The sequence below is a fragment of the Protopterus annectens genome, chromosome 8.part0, assembly GCF_019279795.1.
Source record: "Protopterus annectens isolate FY-2018-M chromosome 8.part0, PAN1.0, whole genome shotgun sequence".
Lineage (NCBI taxonomy): Eukaryota > Metazoa > Chordata > Ceratodontiformes > Protopteridae > Protopterus > Protopterus annectens.
The window spans coordinates 274,117,758-274,137,122 of NC_056741.1; positions in this window are offsets into that span (position 1 = coordinate 274,117,758).

Sequence of the window (19,365 nt, forward strand, 5' to 3'; positions counted from 1 at the left end):
AGAGTCTGACACTTGTAAAGAAGCTGAGAAGAGGGAGATAATGTTTCTTGTATGAGTGAAAGGTGCTTGTCTTAAACATTTCCTAGGTGCTAGTTAGATTCAGTTTATTTAGAGATGAACTATAACTTCCTATTTAGATATTTGCAAAGAAAAGCAAATAGTCCAAGCAGTTCTAGACCTGTTAGATGCATAGACGAGTTCCAATTTATGGTGGAGGCTAGTACCTGAGAACAAGAAGTGAAAGAAGGGAGCTACCCTTTCTCCAGAAAGCATCTGTAGGATTCTCGTAGGTGTTCTAGAAGCTTCTATCTAAAATGTGGGTACTCTGTTATGTTCCTGAGTTCTTTGGGTAGGTGGTTCCAGCTAGAATGAGATGTTTTAATGAAGCTCCTTTCCCTGGCTGAGATTCCAAAATGTGTCTTATGTAAGGTTGAAGCATTATTTTCCTGGTTCTTGAGACAGTAGGCAGATGTTTTAACTAGTAGTCTGCTTCCAAGAGATGGACCAAAAATATTAAGTAAAATTGTAATGGTGAGAATAAAAGAAGAATGGAATGGGCTAGTACTGTGACCCAGATGGCTTTTTGACTGACTGCTCATTACTTTGAAGTTACAATAATTCCTAGCAGATAAAGTTATTTATGTTGTAGTAAGTTGAAGTATGACTAGGTGGCAGCTTAAGCAAAGAGGATGAAGACTGTCATCTGCTAATGAGCTTCTTTTAGTAATATTGGGTTTAATTCTACCACATTTCATTTTCCATTCAGTCCCCAACTAAAAAACACCACCTCAGTTCATGACCTTCTGTTCCAAAACCCAACAAGAGATAAAAAATCTTAAGCAACTCCTTCCCCATCTACAATGGCATGAGCTGTTAGAGAACAATGACCTCTCCAAAGTAGCCAGTTCTCTACCCAACACCATACATTCTTTATAAGACAAATTCTTCAACAAACTCACTAGGCTACATACACCTCTTAACAAAAATGGTTAACTAAAGAGTTAAAAGCTCTCTACAAACTTAGGCCAATGCACGAAAGAAATGGAAAAGGAGCCCCACCCAGTACAATCATAGTTACTTCATCCAATTACACAACCTAGCTAAAAAAGCCACCAGACCCTACAAATCAAACACCCTAACCACATTGCAGAATTTCCTAAAAGTACAAGCAAAAGAAAATTTGAAAACTAGTCAACGACATAGCAGGTTGTTCTCCTTCACTGACCCTCTATGGAATGATTTCGTCAAAACAACCAAACATTTTATCACCGCCACAGACTTTTTCAATAAATTCCTTTTTTTTTTTTCTCAATAGCAGGCCCATCTGTTATCCTACTCCATAACCTCTCCCTTCTCCACCTCATATTCTCCACCCTTATGGTATAAAACATCTCTAACAAAGATATATCAATGCTTTTCAACAAAATTAGCACTAATCCTCCTCCTCCTAGTACAAATGGACTTGACATCTTTATCCACCTCTGCAAATACTGCCTACTGAGACCTCTAAAGCATCTGGATAATTTATGCATCACCAAAAAAATGTGATGTCAGCCCAATGGAAAATTGCCAAAGTCAGACGAAATCCCAAATGCAACATCTGCTAGTGACTATAGACTCATTTCCATTCTTCCCAATCTTGAAAAGATACTTGAAAAACTAATTCAAAAACAGTTAACAACTCACCTGCAAACTTATATGATAATCTCTCTGTAACAACATGGATTCTATAGTGGCCGAAGCGCAAAGACTTCTCTGTATACATGTACAGATGACATTTTGATGAAAAGAGTCAAAGATCACCTAATATGGCACACTCTTTGTAGACGTGACTAAGGTTTTTGACAACTCACTCTTTTTTTTTCTTAACTTTCTTATCTCAGCTGGCATCAGCTCCTAAGCAGTCATGTGGTTTAGAGACTTCCTGGCAAACAGATTCTTTAAGGTACAGATTGGCATTCCACAAGGATCTATCATACCCCTGATTCAGTTCTCCTTCTTTGTAAACAACCTACCCTATGACATCCACCCCTTTCAAATAATTTTATATGCAGTTGACATGATCATATACAGATCCATCCCTTCTCTGTCAAATTATTAAAAAAAAAACATGACCCATTCTCACTAAATAACTAGCTATACTTTCAGAATCTAACCTTTAATGTTGAAAACACGAATTCTATGCTGTTTGATACTCCACAAAAAGCTGTCTAAACACTACCCCACCTGATCCATTTACCTTGGCCCAAATACCCCACTTGAAATTGTTCTGTTTTACAGATATATCAACTTCACTACATTCAATTCATTAAATCCAGAGTTAACAAATTTCCTTTCTGGTCTACAAAAATATCATACTTATACAACCCCACTGCTACAGCAGCAATTGGTAAAGATGTCCTACTCCCCCAACTGAACTTATGCCCCTCACCTCCACAGCTTAACCAAAAAAAATCCAGAGTACACCACTAATAACTTTTGTTGTTTTATGTCCCTCTCAGCAGAAAGAGAACATCATGGGGGTTGTGGCTCGCAGCACATCATGGTAGCTTGATTTATTTTAGCTCTGTTTGCTCTTGGCAATTTATTTTAAGTCTAGCTAATCTCTTCATTAAATATAGGTAAAAACATCAAGACATTGGACACAGAAGTCAAGGCCAGCAGTGATAAGAAGGAAGAAATACTGAAAAATTACTCAGACACACAGCTTATGCATCAAATGGTGGAAATTCTGTGAGCCTTTACAATCAAAACCAAAAGGCTGCCGGACTGTATCCACAAACAAAAGTATAACATTTGCACAATACAAGAGAAAATAACCAAATATTGTTCCCAAGGTCTACTCAAGACACGCCTGTAACAGCAGAAAGTAAAATAAACATTGTTTTTTTTATTGGGAACAATAATATAGTTAAGCGCTTTTGTCCCTATGAAAATCAGGACTTCAGAACTAAGACACTTTCAATTTCTTGTCTTTATAAAATCTTGAAATTTCATCAGGTGGTGTACCCTAACAAATCTAACAAGATAAATTAAATAGTCAAAGCAAGGATACTGGAGTGAGTTCTGTGATAGGAAACAGTTGTAAATCAAGTAAAATGAAATGCAGATTAAATAAACAAATAAATACATTAATAAAACATACGTTGTTATCGGTTAAAGTATATGATATGCTAATCAAATCATTAATTCCAGGCAGAGTTAAGGCATTTGTTCTAAGGTGCCACATAGTTTCTTTGTGGCCCAGCAATGTTTTCTGATCACCCCCTCTATCCTGAATATTAACCTTTACCAAAACAGAAAATAAAGAAACATTCAAAGTTTTGACATTGACTTGCATGTTTTGCTAATGCATTCTTGAAGACTAATTTACTAATGCAGTAACAATGCTGATATATTCTTTTAGTTAAATAGTTCTCCGTTTTACCAATATAGAAGAATGGGCATGTTGCACAAACTAAAAACAAGATAAACAAGAGCTTATTGCGCTCAAAGAAAAGATCAATGACAAGTCAGCTATGATTGTGAATCAACAACAAACCACATCACAGCTTGAACTGAAAGTATCATCCTTGTGAGCCAAGATGCGGTAGCGTTGTCGCCTCACAGTTAGACATTGCCCATTCGATTCTCAGTTAGAGCGTCTTCTGTGTGGCGACATGCATGAATGGGCATTCCTTCATTGAAGGTTGTGCGTTAGGCCCGGCAAGCCAGCACGTAAAAATCTACTGCCAATCATTAGCGGACCGGAGTTCCGCTATGGCGACCCCTAACCGGGAAAAGCAGAAAGACACAACAACTTTAGTTAATGAGTGTTGTGGGAATGATTTATCCGCAGTGGTGGTGCTGCAGTAGTGTTGTCACCTCACAGTAAGACGTTGTCCGGTTCGATTCACAGCTAGAGCGTCTTCTGCGTGGAGACATGCATGAATATGCGTACCTTCATTGAAGGTTGTGCATCAGGGCTGGTAACTCGGCACGTAAAAATCAACTACCAATCATTAGCGGACTGGAGTTCCACTGTGGCGACCCCTAACCGGGAAAAGCCGAAAGACACAAACAAACATCAAAGAAGAGGAAATAATAGACTGAATGGGGTACCAGAACCAGTAGAAGGCAAGGATTTTTCTAGCATATTTCTATAACAGATATCTCCATGGGCTTAATCCTCCCATACACACACTCATGGACTGGGAGGTTGACCAGTCATAGAACTGGGAAAAATAGGTAATCAAGTGAAGCAAAGCCAGGTCATCAATAAACTGCACTCTTACTCTGCTAAAGAATGGTTGTTAAATAATTCATATCTGTTGTAGGGGGTCAATGTGGACAGCTCTGTTATACGGTCTTATCAGGACTTTTCAAAAGGCATATTTAAAAAATGGATGGCTTATGCAGACTTACAAAGAGAGTTGAAGAATTAGGCCTTGATTTCCTGGGTCACATTTCCTGCCAGTTTGGTGGTAGAGGTTGTTAGCCAGAGACAAAGTTTTTCCACCCTGTTAGAAGTGTGGCAATTCCTTCATTTAATGGAGGCCTCTGAGCTGCCTTATATTCCTGCCTGCAGCATGTTATAAGAGGAGCAGAAAATCTGCAATCCCCACAAAAAGAGTTGGTCTCCTCATCACGACAACAGGAAATGGATTGGCAGAAGAATCAGAGAAGAAGGAGATATCCAAGGAACTAATTAGCAGAGGCAACTCCCTTCTCATCTAGCAAGAAATGGAGTGAAGAAGTAGTTGATATGTAAGCTTGTTCCACACCCAAGTCTCCAATATTATGACTGTTACATGAGTTTGGAGTATGCCATACCAACAGGAGAGTGTTGAAGAAGCCTTGGCTCAAGAATTAAAGAAAGGAAGGGAAGACCAAAATGAACAGTTTACATTAAAGGATGTGGAAGGTATAAATGCTGTTCTGTTGTCGTGGGCTAAGAAAAGTTCAATGCCTGAAGTTAGCACACAAGGGCATGTAACATCAAATGCTAAATGCACAAAAGATTTTGTTTCAGAGCCTGGACAAGCCAGCATATTGACTGAGAAATGTAATCTTAAATCCATCAAGGGGTGAGTGAGTAAACATAAATAATGTTGGGACAGGATGGTAGAGTGTCACTGGAAGTGGAGAGTATTTAGTAATGATTTTATTTTTATTTATTTAACATTTGTTGACCGGGAAAGTCCGACTAGGTTCCACAGAGCCTGTTTTCAGCGGAGGCCCTGGGAGAAATGCTCCAGATGCATGTCTTTGAAATGTGGGAGGAAACCGGAGTACCCGGAGGAAACCCACGCAAGCACAGGGAGAACATGCAAACTCCACACAGAAGGCACCCCAGCCGAGAATCGAACCGGAGAACCTCTTGCTGTGAGGCGACAACGTTAACCGCTGCACCACTGCGCCGCCAATGATACCTGTGGATGATTTATGATTGCTAAAAGTTAATGTCTTTCAGACTTTAATTAAAATTTAGATTTGTTTATGCTGTGTTAAATGAATTCTGCAGTCACTGGCCTATATGTTGTATTCACCATTCTCTCATAAAAGAGGCTAGAGACTGGACATTGACTCTGTTATGGGGGCTAGGGCAGTCTTTTTAACATTGTGCATGTTCCTGATGCAAGTCTGTACAATGGATCGTTAGTGGTCTCATCACTCTCTGGTTACAATTAGACATCCTGATGATAATCGCAATGTTCTGAGTTTATTTGGTAAGAGAATCCATGAGGGAAAGTAGAGTTTGTTAATGGTTTTAGTTAGTACATGCTTTTGAAATTTAAGGTACCTTCTAGACAGTCCAGATGCAGAGATGATGGCTTGTACTCTGCCAGCAGGAATATTATCCACAGCTCCTAGCTCTCTCTTGACTCTGGCAGTGGAACGTAAATCTGATAAGGTTCCAAGGGTCTTGATAGACCTGGCCCCAGTACTGGGCAGGGAATTAGATGCTGGGGAAGGGGTATGTAATACTGTTAAGAGATTTAATATCATTACGAGGAATATGAGTGGAGTTTGTGACCCTATTAAAAGAGGGAAACTATGGCGTAAGGTGAAGAGGCTCTTAGCAGATACAATTTTCTCTGCATGAAGTTAAAGTTAAATGTAAAGGTGTTAATAAACTGAGAGGGAGGGAGTGGAGCACAATGGTGAAGTTGAAGGAGGTAGTAAAAGAGGAGTTGTTATAATGGCCAAAAAGAAGCAAGAAGCCACAGTTTTAATCTCTAAGGACTCAGGAGGATGGTGAGTGATGCTTGGTATGTTGCTAGAGAGAGAATGAAAGTTGGGATCGCTCTATGGTCAGATGTTGATACAGCTGAATTTTTTATTGACTTTTACGGGCAGTGGAAATCAATACTCCCATTTTGTTAGAGAGCACTTATACGTGGAGACTTTAATCTAGTGATGGACTTGGGGAAAGACAGGAAATTTAGCCGTAAAGAAAGACATATTAGAGTTTCAAAGGCTTTGAATAACTGGCAGGTGGAGGAAAAGTGGGTTGATGTGCAGAGATAGAAGTATCCACAATTTTTAAAAGTTCACTTTTTCTAGAAATGAAAAGAGTTGGGTAACTAGGATAAATATATTTCTGACAGGGATAAGGGTTTATTACAGGCAGATGAAATTTGGAAAAGTAAAAGATGTTTGTCAGAGCATGCCTATGTGTCTCTTTCAGTAGATATTCCCCAGGAAAGGGCTGCTCAAGGAAAATAGAAGTATTGCCACTTGTTTTTGACCAAAGAAAAACGAAGGGCTCAAATTATATAAAACATTTTAAGTTGGAACAATGTATTTGAGAGGGATAGTACACCCCCATGTTTGTGGAGGGATGCAATCAAATGTGCCTTTAATAGTCATTTTGTGGTAAAGAGGGATATTGGGTGAGACACGATTTTGAACAAATTGCCAAGTGGCAAGAAAAGCTCTGTGGCATTCAGAGGGACATAGATAATGATACTAGGGATGGGTTTCCAGTGGGAAAGTTAGAATGGTACACCTCTCTGAAAGCCCAAATTGAGAAAACTACCTCTGCAGTGGAAAGAAGCCTTCTTAACAGGATTTCTGGTGGAGAAAGGATGATTATTCAGGGAAATGGTTGGTGGCTAAAGTGAGTGAACAGTAGAACTCTATACAACTTCAGCCTTAGCCAAGGATGGAGAGCTGTATAGTGACATTGGGGGTATTAAAATGATATTTGGGGAGTTTTTCCAGACCTGTATGCTTTAAAAACTTTTAAAAATGTTAAGAGGTTCTGTTCAGTGTAATTCCTTTAAATGGATGGGACACCAGCTTTTGGCTGAGGCCAGAGCAAATATAGCCTGGAAAATTGTTAAGATAGGGGGCTATCCAAAATTCCTCTAGTACCAATGGTCTTCTCGTGGAGTTCTATAAGTAGTTTCAAAAGGCCTTGGCATCTTATTTGGTTAGGGTGTTTAATTCATTTGATCTTGAAGAGCAGAAGAGTAATTAACACCTATCTTTCCTGAGATGTTTAAACCAGAAAACCAATTGCTTCCTGAGAGCTTTTCTCCAAAATGCTGCACTGAAATCACAATCATTTACATTTGTAATATCTGATAAATAGTGCGAATTCAAAAAGTATAAATATGATAACTATTTTGTAGGCAATGGGCTATACACTGATGTTATTATCAAAGGTATGTTTGTAGATGTTGATTTTACATTGTAGATTTATGAAAGAAAAACTGTATTTTGTTAGTGAATAAAACAATAGTTAATGTCAAACAAATATTCATATCTCCATAAGTGTACAATAGATCGAAGATAACAGTGAGGAAACTATTCACCTTTTCGAGAGCTTTCTAATGATGTATAACAAGAGTGGATAGCATACTGATTTTTTGTGATATTAATCTATGCAAATTATGCATATGATAATTTCACAATATTTTAAAACAATATTAATCTACAAAACAGTTGGTGTTAGATGGCAAGTGGCAACACTGAGTGCCTTAATATTTTGTTTAGAATGGTGCTATTTGAACATCTGTGAGTCTTTTATGAAGTTAATGTAGTTATGAAAATCATCATCATCATCTTCTTTCGGCTGTTCCCATTAGGGGTCACCACAGCGGATCATCCATTTCCATTTCTTCCTGTCCTCTGCATCTTGCTCTGTCACACCATCCACTTGCATGTCTTCTCTCACCACATCCATAAACCTCATCTTAGGCCTTCCTCTTTTCCTGTTACCTGGTAGCTTCATCCTTAGCATCTTTTTCCCAATATACTATGCATCCCTCCTCAGCACATGTCCAAACCAATGTAATCTTGCCTCTCTGACTTTGTCTCCAAACCTTCCAACCTGGGCTGACCGTCTAATATACTTATTCCTAATCCTGTCCACCCTCGTCACACCCAGTGCAAATCTTAACATCTTTAACTCTGCCACATCCAGCTCTAACTCCTGCCTTTTTGTCAATGCCACTGTCTCCAACCCATGTAACATAGCTGGTCTCACAACCCTCTTGTAGACTTTCCCTTTCACGCTTACTGGTACTCGTCTGTCACAAATCACTCCTGACACTCTTCTCCACCCACTCCATCCTGCCTGTACTCTCTTCTTCACCTCTCTTCCATACTCACCAGTACGCTGAACTATTGATCCCAAGTATTTAAACTCATCCACCTTTGCCACCTCTACTCCTTGCATCCTCACCATTCCTCTATCCTCCCTCTCACTCACACACATATATTCTGCCTTAGTCCTGATGACCTTCATTCCTCTTCTCCCTAGAGCATATCTCCATCTCTCCAGGGTCTCCTCCACCTGTTCCCTACTCTCACTACCGATCACAATGTCATCTGCAAACATCATAGTCCACGGGGACTCCTGTCTGATCTCATCTGTTAACCTGTCCATCACCATTGCAAATAAGAAAGGGCTCAGAGCTGATCCTTGATGTAATCCCACCTCCACCCTAAACGCATCCTTCACTCCCACTACAGACCTCACCGCTGTCACACTACCCTCGTACATATCCTGTACCACTCTTACATACTTCTCTGACACTCCCGACTTCCTCATACAATACCACAATTCTAGGCTCTATATGCTTTCTCTAAGTCTACAAATCCACAATGCAACTCCTTCGGACCTTTTCTGTACTTCTCCACCAACACTGTCAGAGCAAACATCGCATCTGTAGTGCTCTTTCCCGGCATGAAACCATACTACTGATCACTAATCATCACATCCCTTCTTGACCTAGCTTCCACTACTCTTTCCCATAACTTCATGCTGTGAATGATCAGTTTAACCCCTCTGTACTTACTACAGCTCTGCACATCACCCTTATTCTTAAAAATTGGTACTAAAACACTTTTTCTCCATTCCTCAGGCATCCTCTCACTTTCCAAAATTTCATTAAATAATCTGGTTAAAAACTCCACTGCCATTTCACCTAAACACCTCCATGCTTCCACAGGTACGGCATCTGGACCAACAGCCTTTCCATTCTTCATTCTCTTCATAGCTATCTTTACTTCCTCCTTGCTAATCCACTGCACTTCATGATTCACTATCTGCACATCATCCAACCTTCTCTCCCTCTCATTCTTTTCATTCATCAACCCCTCAAAGTACTCTTTCCATCTGCTCAACACACTCTCCTCACTTGTAAGTATGTTTCCCTCATTATCCTTTATCACCTTTACCTGCTGCATATCTTTCCTAGCTCGGTCCCTCTGTCTAGCCAGTCGGTCCTTTTCTCCCTCCTTAGTGTCCAACCTTTCATACAACTCTTCATATGCCTTATCCTTATCCTTTGTCACCTCTCTCTTTGCCATGCATCTCATCTCCTTATACTCCTGTCTACTTTCTTCATCTCTCTGACAATCCCACTTCTTCTTTGCCAACCTCTTTCTCTGAAGATAATAATCATTACTACTTTATCAAAAGTGCATTTATATTTCAGAATATCTTCACATTATCCCCCATGTTTTAATGTAAATTTTTACTAATATCCATTGCTTGAATACACCACAACCAACAAAACATTATCACACTCTGTTTTCATATTTTTAATATAAACATGGAAATATGCCATATTTGTTCATAATTTTTGGAAATGCTCCTTAATGACTCAGGATCCAATGTTGTCTTTTTTTGTATGATTCAACATGTAGGTTGTCACACCTGGCCGGATCCAACCTTGGCACCTTATACCAAAGCTTTGGATCAGAAAGCTCTGACTCCTATCCTACCCACAATTCCCCTCTCCTGCCTGAATTACCTCAGATCACATTTGCAGCCTGTCTAAACCAGACTTGTGGACCAAGAGCTCCATTACTTTTCACAATAAGCGAAAATATTTTTCCTCCCTTTTTGAGGTTTTTTGACTATAGTATTTAGGTTAGTGTAGTGTTAGGTACTTTGTAGTTCTTAAGGTTAGTGATTTTCAAGTGTTTTCGACTGTCTGTGTATTGTTAGATATAGTGTTAGGATAGGTAGTTAAGTAATTAAGTTGCATATAGGTAATTCATGGTTCACATTCATATATATATATATATATATATACACACACACACATACATATGTAACCCACACCCACAGAGTGTTTACTCTCTGGGCCCCTCCCTTTTGCAGGATTCATGCTCCATTTGTGCTGCATTTTGCACCATGCCCTCCAAGAGGCACAGGATAAACTTATCCTAAAAGGCTTTCTGTCCCTGCAGACAGAGTTCAAAATGTCTTCAAACCCAAAGGCAACCATCTCTTCCCTTCCCCTGATAAAAACTGGGACAAGGAAATGGAAAATTTGAAATAAAAAGAAAGAAAAAAGGATAGAAACAAAGCAAGAGAAAAATCTATAGAAAAGAAACACAAGAATCATTTGGATAAGTCTAAGAAAAGGTCTTCGCACCCCACAGCTACTCCGGAGCTCATGCCTAAGGTCTCTCTCAAAAGATTTCTTTTTCACCTGAGCCCATTAACCCCAAGCTTTGCTCACCTGTCTTTCAAAAATTACTATCAAGGCCTGCTTTAATAGCCTTGTCCTTGATATCTGTTTGATCTGCTAGGGCCCTAACCAAATTTGACATTGACCAAATGATTAAGAAGTTTTTGAGGATTCAGATTCATCTCTTGACTCCATCCCCAAGGAAAGGACAGGGATCAGCCCCTTCTGCCCTGACAGCTCAGCTTTCTACACCATTTCCATTCTTGGAGCCAGTGTAAGTCAGATCTAACCTACTCACAGTACCAGTACTGGAGTCAATAGCCGTAGAGACTTTGGCTTCAACATCTTCCCTCACTCAATTAACACTTATGCATGCAGATAGAGTGGAGTCCCAGAGTCAGCTTGTCAGTGTCAGAGCCCTGGTGTTGGAGTCATCTGCACTGCTCAGGGCTTCGGCATTGGACAGCTCAGTTCTGTGGTCCACCTCAGAGCTGTCAGCCCTTGGAGTCGAGAAGGCTACTGATTCTGCTAACTTAGGTGTCTCCTCTTTGGTTCCACTGGCTGAGTCGGCTTTTGAGACTGCAGAGAGGGCCTTGGCCAGACCAAGGTGGCTGGTACATGCTAAGAATTTATATCCATCCAGACTCCCTCTGAAAATGGCTTCTACTACTTTCTCCCAATCTGATAGGGAGAGATGGATCCCATAGACTTTGAGACTACTCAGCATTCATAACCCATGTCTGATTTCAGTGTGTCTCCCTCAGAAGTCCCAAGGCACATTTCCTAGATGAGGATTTATAAGTAGAAACATATTGACTCAGACACTGACTTAGATGAGGGAGAAGGTTTCCCAAGGTACCCCCCCCCCCCAAGACGTATCCTTTGGAGACATCCTCAAATCGATGAAACAGAACAGGGGAACCACTTCTGATGAGTCAGTGTTTCTCAAAGCCTTTGGGTTCAGCCCTTCAATGTCCTGGGTATTTCTTTCTCCCAATGCTTTAGTCAGCCTTATTACCCAAAAAAAAACTGGAAGGAGCCTGATGTGTTAGAGCCCATCCCAAAGAAACTGGACAGAATTCTAGTTGGTTGCAAAGAAAGAAAACATTGAGCTAAGGGTCCCATTGTAGATTACATGGTGGTAGCAGCAGCCTCAAAAAGAGAACTATCTGAAGAGAGTTCCTCTGTCCATCCCCTAAGAGGGAGTCAAGGGCATTGGACAGACTGGGAAATGGACTTGTGCTTCAACCAGTTTTTTCTGTTCATGCACTGAACTACATGGTTCACCTAACAGATTTTCAGAGGGATTTGATTAAGGAGCTTTCAAATTTCCTGGTGGGTAACTTACCATTGAATAGCCAAACAAATGTTGATACCCAGTTGTCTACCTTAACAGTCATCATCGAATATTGCCTTGAGACTGCTGTCTAATGCAGCAGATGGTGCACCCTGAAGAGCCAACACAAGTATTACTATGTGACATCATGTCTGGATGTGGCTGTGCGATTTCACAGAAATTTTTAAGACATCCTTTATAAATGCCCCCTAGGATGGGTCCATTTTATTTGGACCAAAAGTAAAGGATACACTTCCCAGGAGTGAACAGGACAGTAACACCTTGTCTGCTGTTAGAATCCATTTTTCAACCCCCCAGAGATTCTTATCCAGGAATCAAAGAGAAGGAAGAAAAATGTGGTTCAAAAAATCTCAATGTTTTCACCAGGACTGATAGACAGGGACAGATGGATCCTATAGGTTTTGAGATTATTCAGCATAGTCTTGGGGATCGGCCTCCCAGTGGCAAAGGCAGAGATAATTCCATGAGGTATTATCAACAGGTCAGAGGCAGTCACAAAACCAAGGTTTTCACGGGCCAGTCACTGAGAAACATTATCAGTGCCCCTGAACACTTTCCTGACTACTGCACTCTAGAGGCAGTCAGGTGACACTTCTCCTTGCACCCTCTAGCCTAGCAAAATATAACTTTTGATTCCTGGGTGCTAAGGATCATTACCAGAAGTTATACAATACCCTTTTTAGAACCTTCAAAGAAAAAAAAAAAGAACTCCACCTGATCAGCTGGAATATGCAGCAACAGAAATGACAAAGTTGCTGGACATGAGTCATCCAAACGGTCCCCAAAGACCAACTAGGATCTGGTGTCTATTCATGGTTTTTTGTTGTTCCAAACAAATGTAGTTCATAAGACCAATTTTATATCTCAGCTATATGAAAATCAATTTGTAAAACATGAAAGGTTTTAATGGACACAGTATAGTCCATTCTACCTCTGCTGAGGAATGTCTATTGGGTGTGCTCTATTGATCTTCAGGATGTCTACCATTATATCAAGATCTAGCAGCAGTCCAGGAGATTACTACAGCTAGATGCCAATCTTTATCAGTTTGGAATACTACCTTTTGGTCTCACCCCCCCCCCCAGTGTTCACCAAGATAATGACAGCTGTGACAGCTTATCTCAGGTTACAAGGGATCCAAGTGCTCCCATATCTAGATGATTGGCTTTTAACTGCTACCTCCAGAGATCTTCTTCTTACACATCAGTCATTCCTACTACAACTGACAACTGACCTGGGGACCTCTATAAGCACCCTATAAGCACCAACAAAAGCAAACTACCTCCTACTCAATCCAAAGACTTCATAGGTTGTTACATAGACACTGTATATCAGATAGCAAAACTTCCCTCAGCACTAGTCAGTCAAATCAATCAGATTCGTAGCTCTCCAGGTGATAAATCATCTAAGATACCAGGCTCGGCTGGTATTAAGCCTCTTAGGTTTAATGGATTCCCATATAGCAATGGTTTCCTTATCAGATAGCACATGAGAGTTCTGCAGTGGATGCTAGCTGTACAGTGGTCACAAAAATGTCACGCGGATTCAAACATCAAGAAGCAAGGTTGAACACAATCATATCCTCTTTACCCAGAAGCAATGAGGATTTGGTAAAGGATGATGTCTTCAAACTGCTTCCTCATAGTTATGTACATACCTGAGAAGTCCAACATCTCTGCAGACAAACTGAGCAGAACTATACTAATGCCTCACGAGTGGTCTCTCAACAAAACAGTGGTAACGTAGATTTTCAGCTGCTGGGGCCAACCTTGCTGCAACCTTTTTGCTTCATATCTAAACAACAAATGCAGAAGATACTTTACCCATATCCTTCCACAGCAACAGTCACCAGAAGATGATCTAGTCCATTCTTGGCCTGCATGTACCCTTTACACCATTCCTCCAATTCCTCTTATTAACAAGTTCATTCAGAAAGCTATGGAGTACAAGACCAGGGTAATCCTCATTGCTGTTTCTGGCCTCGCTAGATATACTTATCTTCTTTACCCACCATGGGTTCTGAATCCATTCTCTGATATCCACACACACACATCCAGGTTATGTCTACCTGACCTCAAGACCCTGAAGCTAACCACATGGTTTCCCCAATTCTGACAGTAGCCAGAAATGCCAGATTGTTTTCTCTGGTAGTCCATATCATATCTTCTCAAAGAAACTCAACCAAAAGGGCTTACAAGAGCAGTCTAAACATGAAACTGCACTCATTGCAAGCATTCTTAACCCTGGAAGATGCTAACATTTGTACAGTCCCAGAAACCTGTTTCAAAGCTGTGGATAGGACCCCAGCCATACCTGGTTACTCATCCTATCATACATTCAGACCCCAAAATGTGAAAATGTGGGCAGCAAAGCCAAAGGAGGTAGAGTTTCAATATATATTAAAGACACACACACCTCCAGGCTGGTCAAACAGTATGATGCACAGGAGACACTCCAGGTGCAGTTAACCACTGACAAGACCCCTATTCAAATTATAGTTAGCTACAGGCCCCAAAATTTGACTCAAGATGCCCACTCCACCTATCTGGACCTCTTCAAATCTATATAGATTCAACTCATTACCCTGATCCTGGGTGACTTTAATTACCCAACCATAGATTGGAAAAACTACTCATACCACAACACAAATGCCCAGAGATTCCTCAATTTTATCAATACAAATGCCTTGGAAAAGTTACTCAATGCCCCCATAAGAAGTGATAATATCTTGGATTTGGTATTAACCAACATGAGTCGTGATGCCTGTGCCCTGGCCCAGCAATCAAGGAGCCTCAATCCTCACCAGCAAAACCAGAGAGGCCATCTCATATAGGAGGAAAGGATAACACATACACACAGTAAGGTGCAATTTCCCTTAAAAGCACACAGAGATCACAGTCAGTCCGAGGCTGGTCTCTCCCTTGCTCTCCATGTTCCCAATAAGACGCCCCACTGGCACAGCTATAGGGTCCAGATCTCAGCCTAGCTGGGCAAGCTAAAATCTCCAGCACCCTCTCTGTCCGACCAGTGCTTCGTGTCCCTGCCCAAGTAGCTGACATACAGACACACACTTTGAGATAAGAGTTTACACAACCACACAGACACTTCTGGGGAAGGCTGGTGCGGTTTCTCCAGCTGTGCCCCTTTTACACAGACTATATGGTAGTAATTACTGCCACCACCCAGCTAATACTTAACAGCTACTCAAAGGTCCTTAAAAGGGTGCCCAATTATTACTGTGAAATATTATTATCCAATTGGTAGTATAGCCCACGGCTAAAGCTATTAGAGTGGCTTTGTACACTTTTACCAAAGGCATACAAGTACTCTTAAGAGCTTAGATTATCTTTACACAAACCAGCCACAGTTAAAAGGTTTTAAAATATTTAATAATAAATAATAAAAACCACAAGACAATACTTTATATTATACGATCAGTCCTAGTCAAAAGTTCAGAGATCACACAGAAATACTTAAAATAAATCAGTAGTACAGTTCTGACATCACAGAAAAACACTTATTCTAATCTTTTCTAATTTCTAGCTATTTCTACAAGAAAACACACTTCCAAAATAACACTTACATAGAGCATAAGGCAGTGCTGAGTTTGATGTTCAAGACAAAAATCTTTAATACCTTCTGGTTCTCTCTGTATAAATTGAAACTGAAGTTCTGATAAAACATTACATAATTTCACACTTTCCTGGTTTTTGCAGGCTGACAGAAACTGCATTTACATTTTTTTACACTTAAAGGACATTCCACATGTACATTCTGGTCATTAACTTTAGCCTTAAAACAATAGGCAGGAAGCCTTCATCTAGCGGGACTGGAACCGACTTTAGATCAAAGGGTCACAACATGCTTTTACTGGGTCAACAGAGAGCACTGTTGCCACATTTTTGTAACAGCATTTTTTTTCATTTAATACAAGCCTGTGATTCACATTCATATTTACAAATGATAGAATTATTTATAAAATTCTATCTGGCTAGGCTGGCAGCCTTCACCCATCTCTACCAGTCTTCACATTTCTCCCCCCACCCCGGAGAACTCAAGCAAGTTTTTCAAGTGACCCTTGAGAAATGCCGCTTGAGAGGGTTAGGTCTATTTGAGTATACCTACCCCATGCCCTGTTTTGAGAGCCCACCTGCATTGGCATTGCTACTCTCACTGCGGTGCTGTACTGACATATCATATGCTTGCAACTCCAGGTTCCATCTTAGCAACTTGGCATTTTGCTGACTGGCTCAGTTTAACCATGTTAGAGGGATGTGATCTGTCATAACAGTGAATTTCCTTCCATACAGATAAGGCTGAAGTTTCTGCAATGCCCACACTATGGTTACTATGGAGACTCGCACTCACCTTCCCACTCATCTCAAATTAAATCTAGAGGTCCCCTCACCCTATGCCCATACAGCAACTCAAAGGGTGAAAAACCTGTGGATTCCTGAGGAACCTCTCTGTAAGCAAACAACATATGGGGAAAATATTTGTCCCACTCCCTCTTAAACTGATCTGCAAATGCCCGTAGCATGGACTTGATTGTAGAGTTTAACCTACCAACAAGACCATTAGTCTGGGGATGGTAGGTTGTAGTCTTCATGTGCTTCACCGCACAGGACTTCCACAGACAAGCCAGCAGGTCTGACATGAAACTAGCACCTCTGTCAGTCAGTATTTCTTTTGGGAAACCTACCCTGCTGAAAATCTCTAACAAAGCATTTGCCACCTCTTCTGCCTCAATGGAGGACAAAGCCACCTCCTCAGGGTATCGTGTAGCATAATTCACTACCACTAGAATATACCTTTTCCCTATGGAACTTGGGGTACTCAGAGGACCCACAATATCCATAGCTACCCTCTGAAATGGCTGAAATCACAGGCAAAGGCATCAAAGGAGCTCTCACCCCTTGTCTCCTGCCTTGCCTACCTTTTGGCACTGCCCACAGGTCCTGCAGTACCCTATTACATCTCTGGAAATTCCAGACCAATAGAGGCTCTGCATAATATGCCTCTTTGTACATTTTATGCCCATATGACCTGCGAAGGGAATATCATGGGCTATGGCTAGAAGCACCAGATGGTAGGCTCTAGGCCCTACCAACTGCTGTACTCTCTTAACTTCTAGCCCTCCCTCAGGGGTTCACTCTCTGTACAGTAACCTTTTGTCCCAGTATACAGATTCCCCCTTTCCTTGAGAATCAGGTGTCTCTCTCTAGCTACCTGCCTCAGGCCTTGCAATGTAGGGTCTGAGAGCAGAGCCTGTCTCAACTCTCTCCTTGTAGCCCTTCCCAGCTCCCTTTCCACAGGAAGTCTGGCATTCTCTGACAGTGGTGCCTCACTGTCAGCCTGGGTACTACTACTCACCTCTACCTTTTCAGTCACTATGTCCAAGGGACCATCAGTACCCACAAGCAGCTGTGGCTCACCTTCAGTTTCACTGCTACAGAGTAGCTCCCTCCCTGAAGTAACCAGCTCAACAGTCCTGGCTGCAAGTATGCAGTCTGTCTGAGTCTCCACCAAGCTACCAGATCTACATGCTTGTCTTTTAGCCTGACCACGTGTAACTGCATAAGTGCATGGTACTGCCTCACCCAAATCCTTCCCTCTCAGGGCATCTGCAGGATGGTAGTTTAGTACCACTGTTGTCTCTAGACCACCTACTATTAGCATTTTGTCTTTCCCACTTACTGGCTCCCTCATCTTTTGTTCCCCACCTTGCATCCATGGACATATGTATGCCACATGGCCCCACTGGTTGCATTCACAACATTAAACCCTAGCTCCTGGATGTGTACCTGGGCTAATGGCTTCCCCTGCTACTGGCAGATTCTGTTGGGGCAGTCTGTGCTGCTAGACCCATGAGCAGTACTGGGGGTCCCCTTCCTGTGTAAGGCTGCCCTGCTTGCCAGGTATAGGTTTCCCTTCTTCCCCAACTCATCTGAAGTAGCATATTGTCTATCAGCTAACCAGATCCTCATGTCCTCAGGCAAAGTGCTAAGTGCTTGTTCCCTCACCAAAAGGTCTGCCAGTCCTTCAAAAGTGGTGACCTGATATCCACTCACCCACCTATGGAAATAAGTGCTCAGTTCAGCAACATATTCACACACACTTTCATTTGCCTTGCGTCTATGCTTACAAAAGTTTTTCCTATATGTTTCAGGTGTTAGCTTAAACAGTTCTAACAGACATTTTTTACAGCAGTATAATCAAAATATGCAACTTCAGACATTTTGTACAAAACAGTTACAACTTTACCATGGAGTAAGGGGGTCAGGAACCGTACCCAGAGATCTTGGTCAACTTCATACTGTTTACATACCCTCTCAAACATATGAATGAAACTATTAAAATTATCCCCTCTTTAACCTGCAGAAGAAATTTACTGACCTTTTGTGGTTCTGGATTCCAGCTACTCCCTTCCCCATTACCTCCATGACTCTGGCAAAGAGTCAGAATCTCCTTCTCATGCTGCCTCTCCCTCTCTTATTACTCAGCTTGCAGACGTAAAAGTTTCTCATTCTCCTCAGCCTGCAAACATTGTAGTCTCTCATTTTCTTCTAATTCCACATGTCTGGCCTCCAACTCAAGTCTCTTTAGCTCCAGCTGGATTTTTAAGTCCACTGCAGAAAAGCTAAGCTGTCCATTCTCTGAGGGAATTATATCTCCACTGCCAGTCTGATTGTCCTCCTGGTTCCAGTTTTCTGATGCAGCTGTAACCAAGGCTGCAATCAGGTCTGCCTTAGTCAGGTTTCCATGCACCAGTCCCCTATCCTGGCACATCTCCACCAGCTGGCTTCTTGTCAGCTTTCCATACTCCTCTTCTGACATGCTGTCTGCTCACCCTGACTAACTAAGCTAGCAAAAGAAATAAAACAGTTGTGATCTGAACTCTGAGTATTCACTGAATGGCTGTTTTAGAGTACAAAACACCTTCAAAGCTCACTGTACACAAGCTACAGGATTCACTCTACCCACACCACTATAAGCCAATGAGTATTTTCCAACTAATTAATATGTGATGTGGATATCCCAACCACTGCCAAACAATTAATATGTGAGGATATCCCAACCACTGCCAAACAA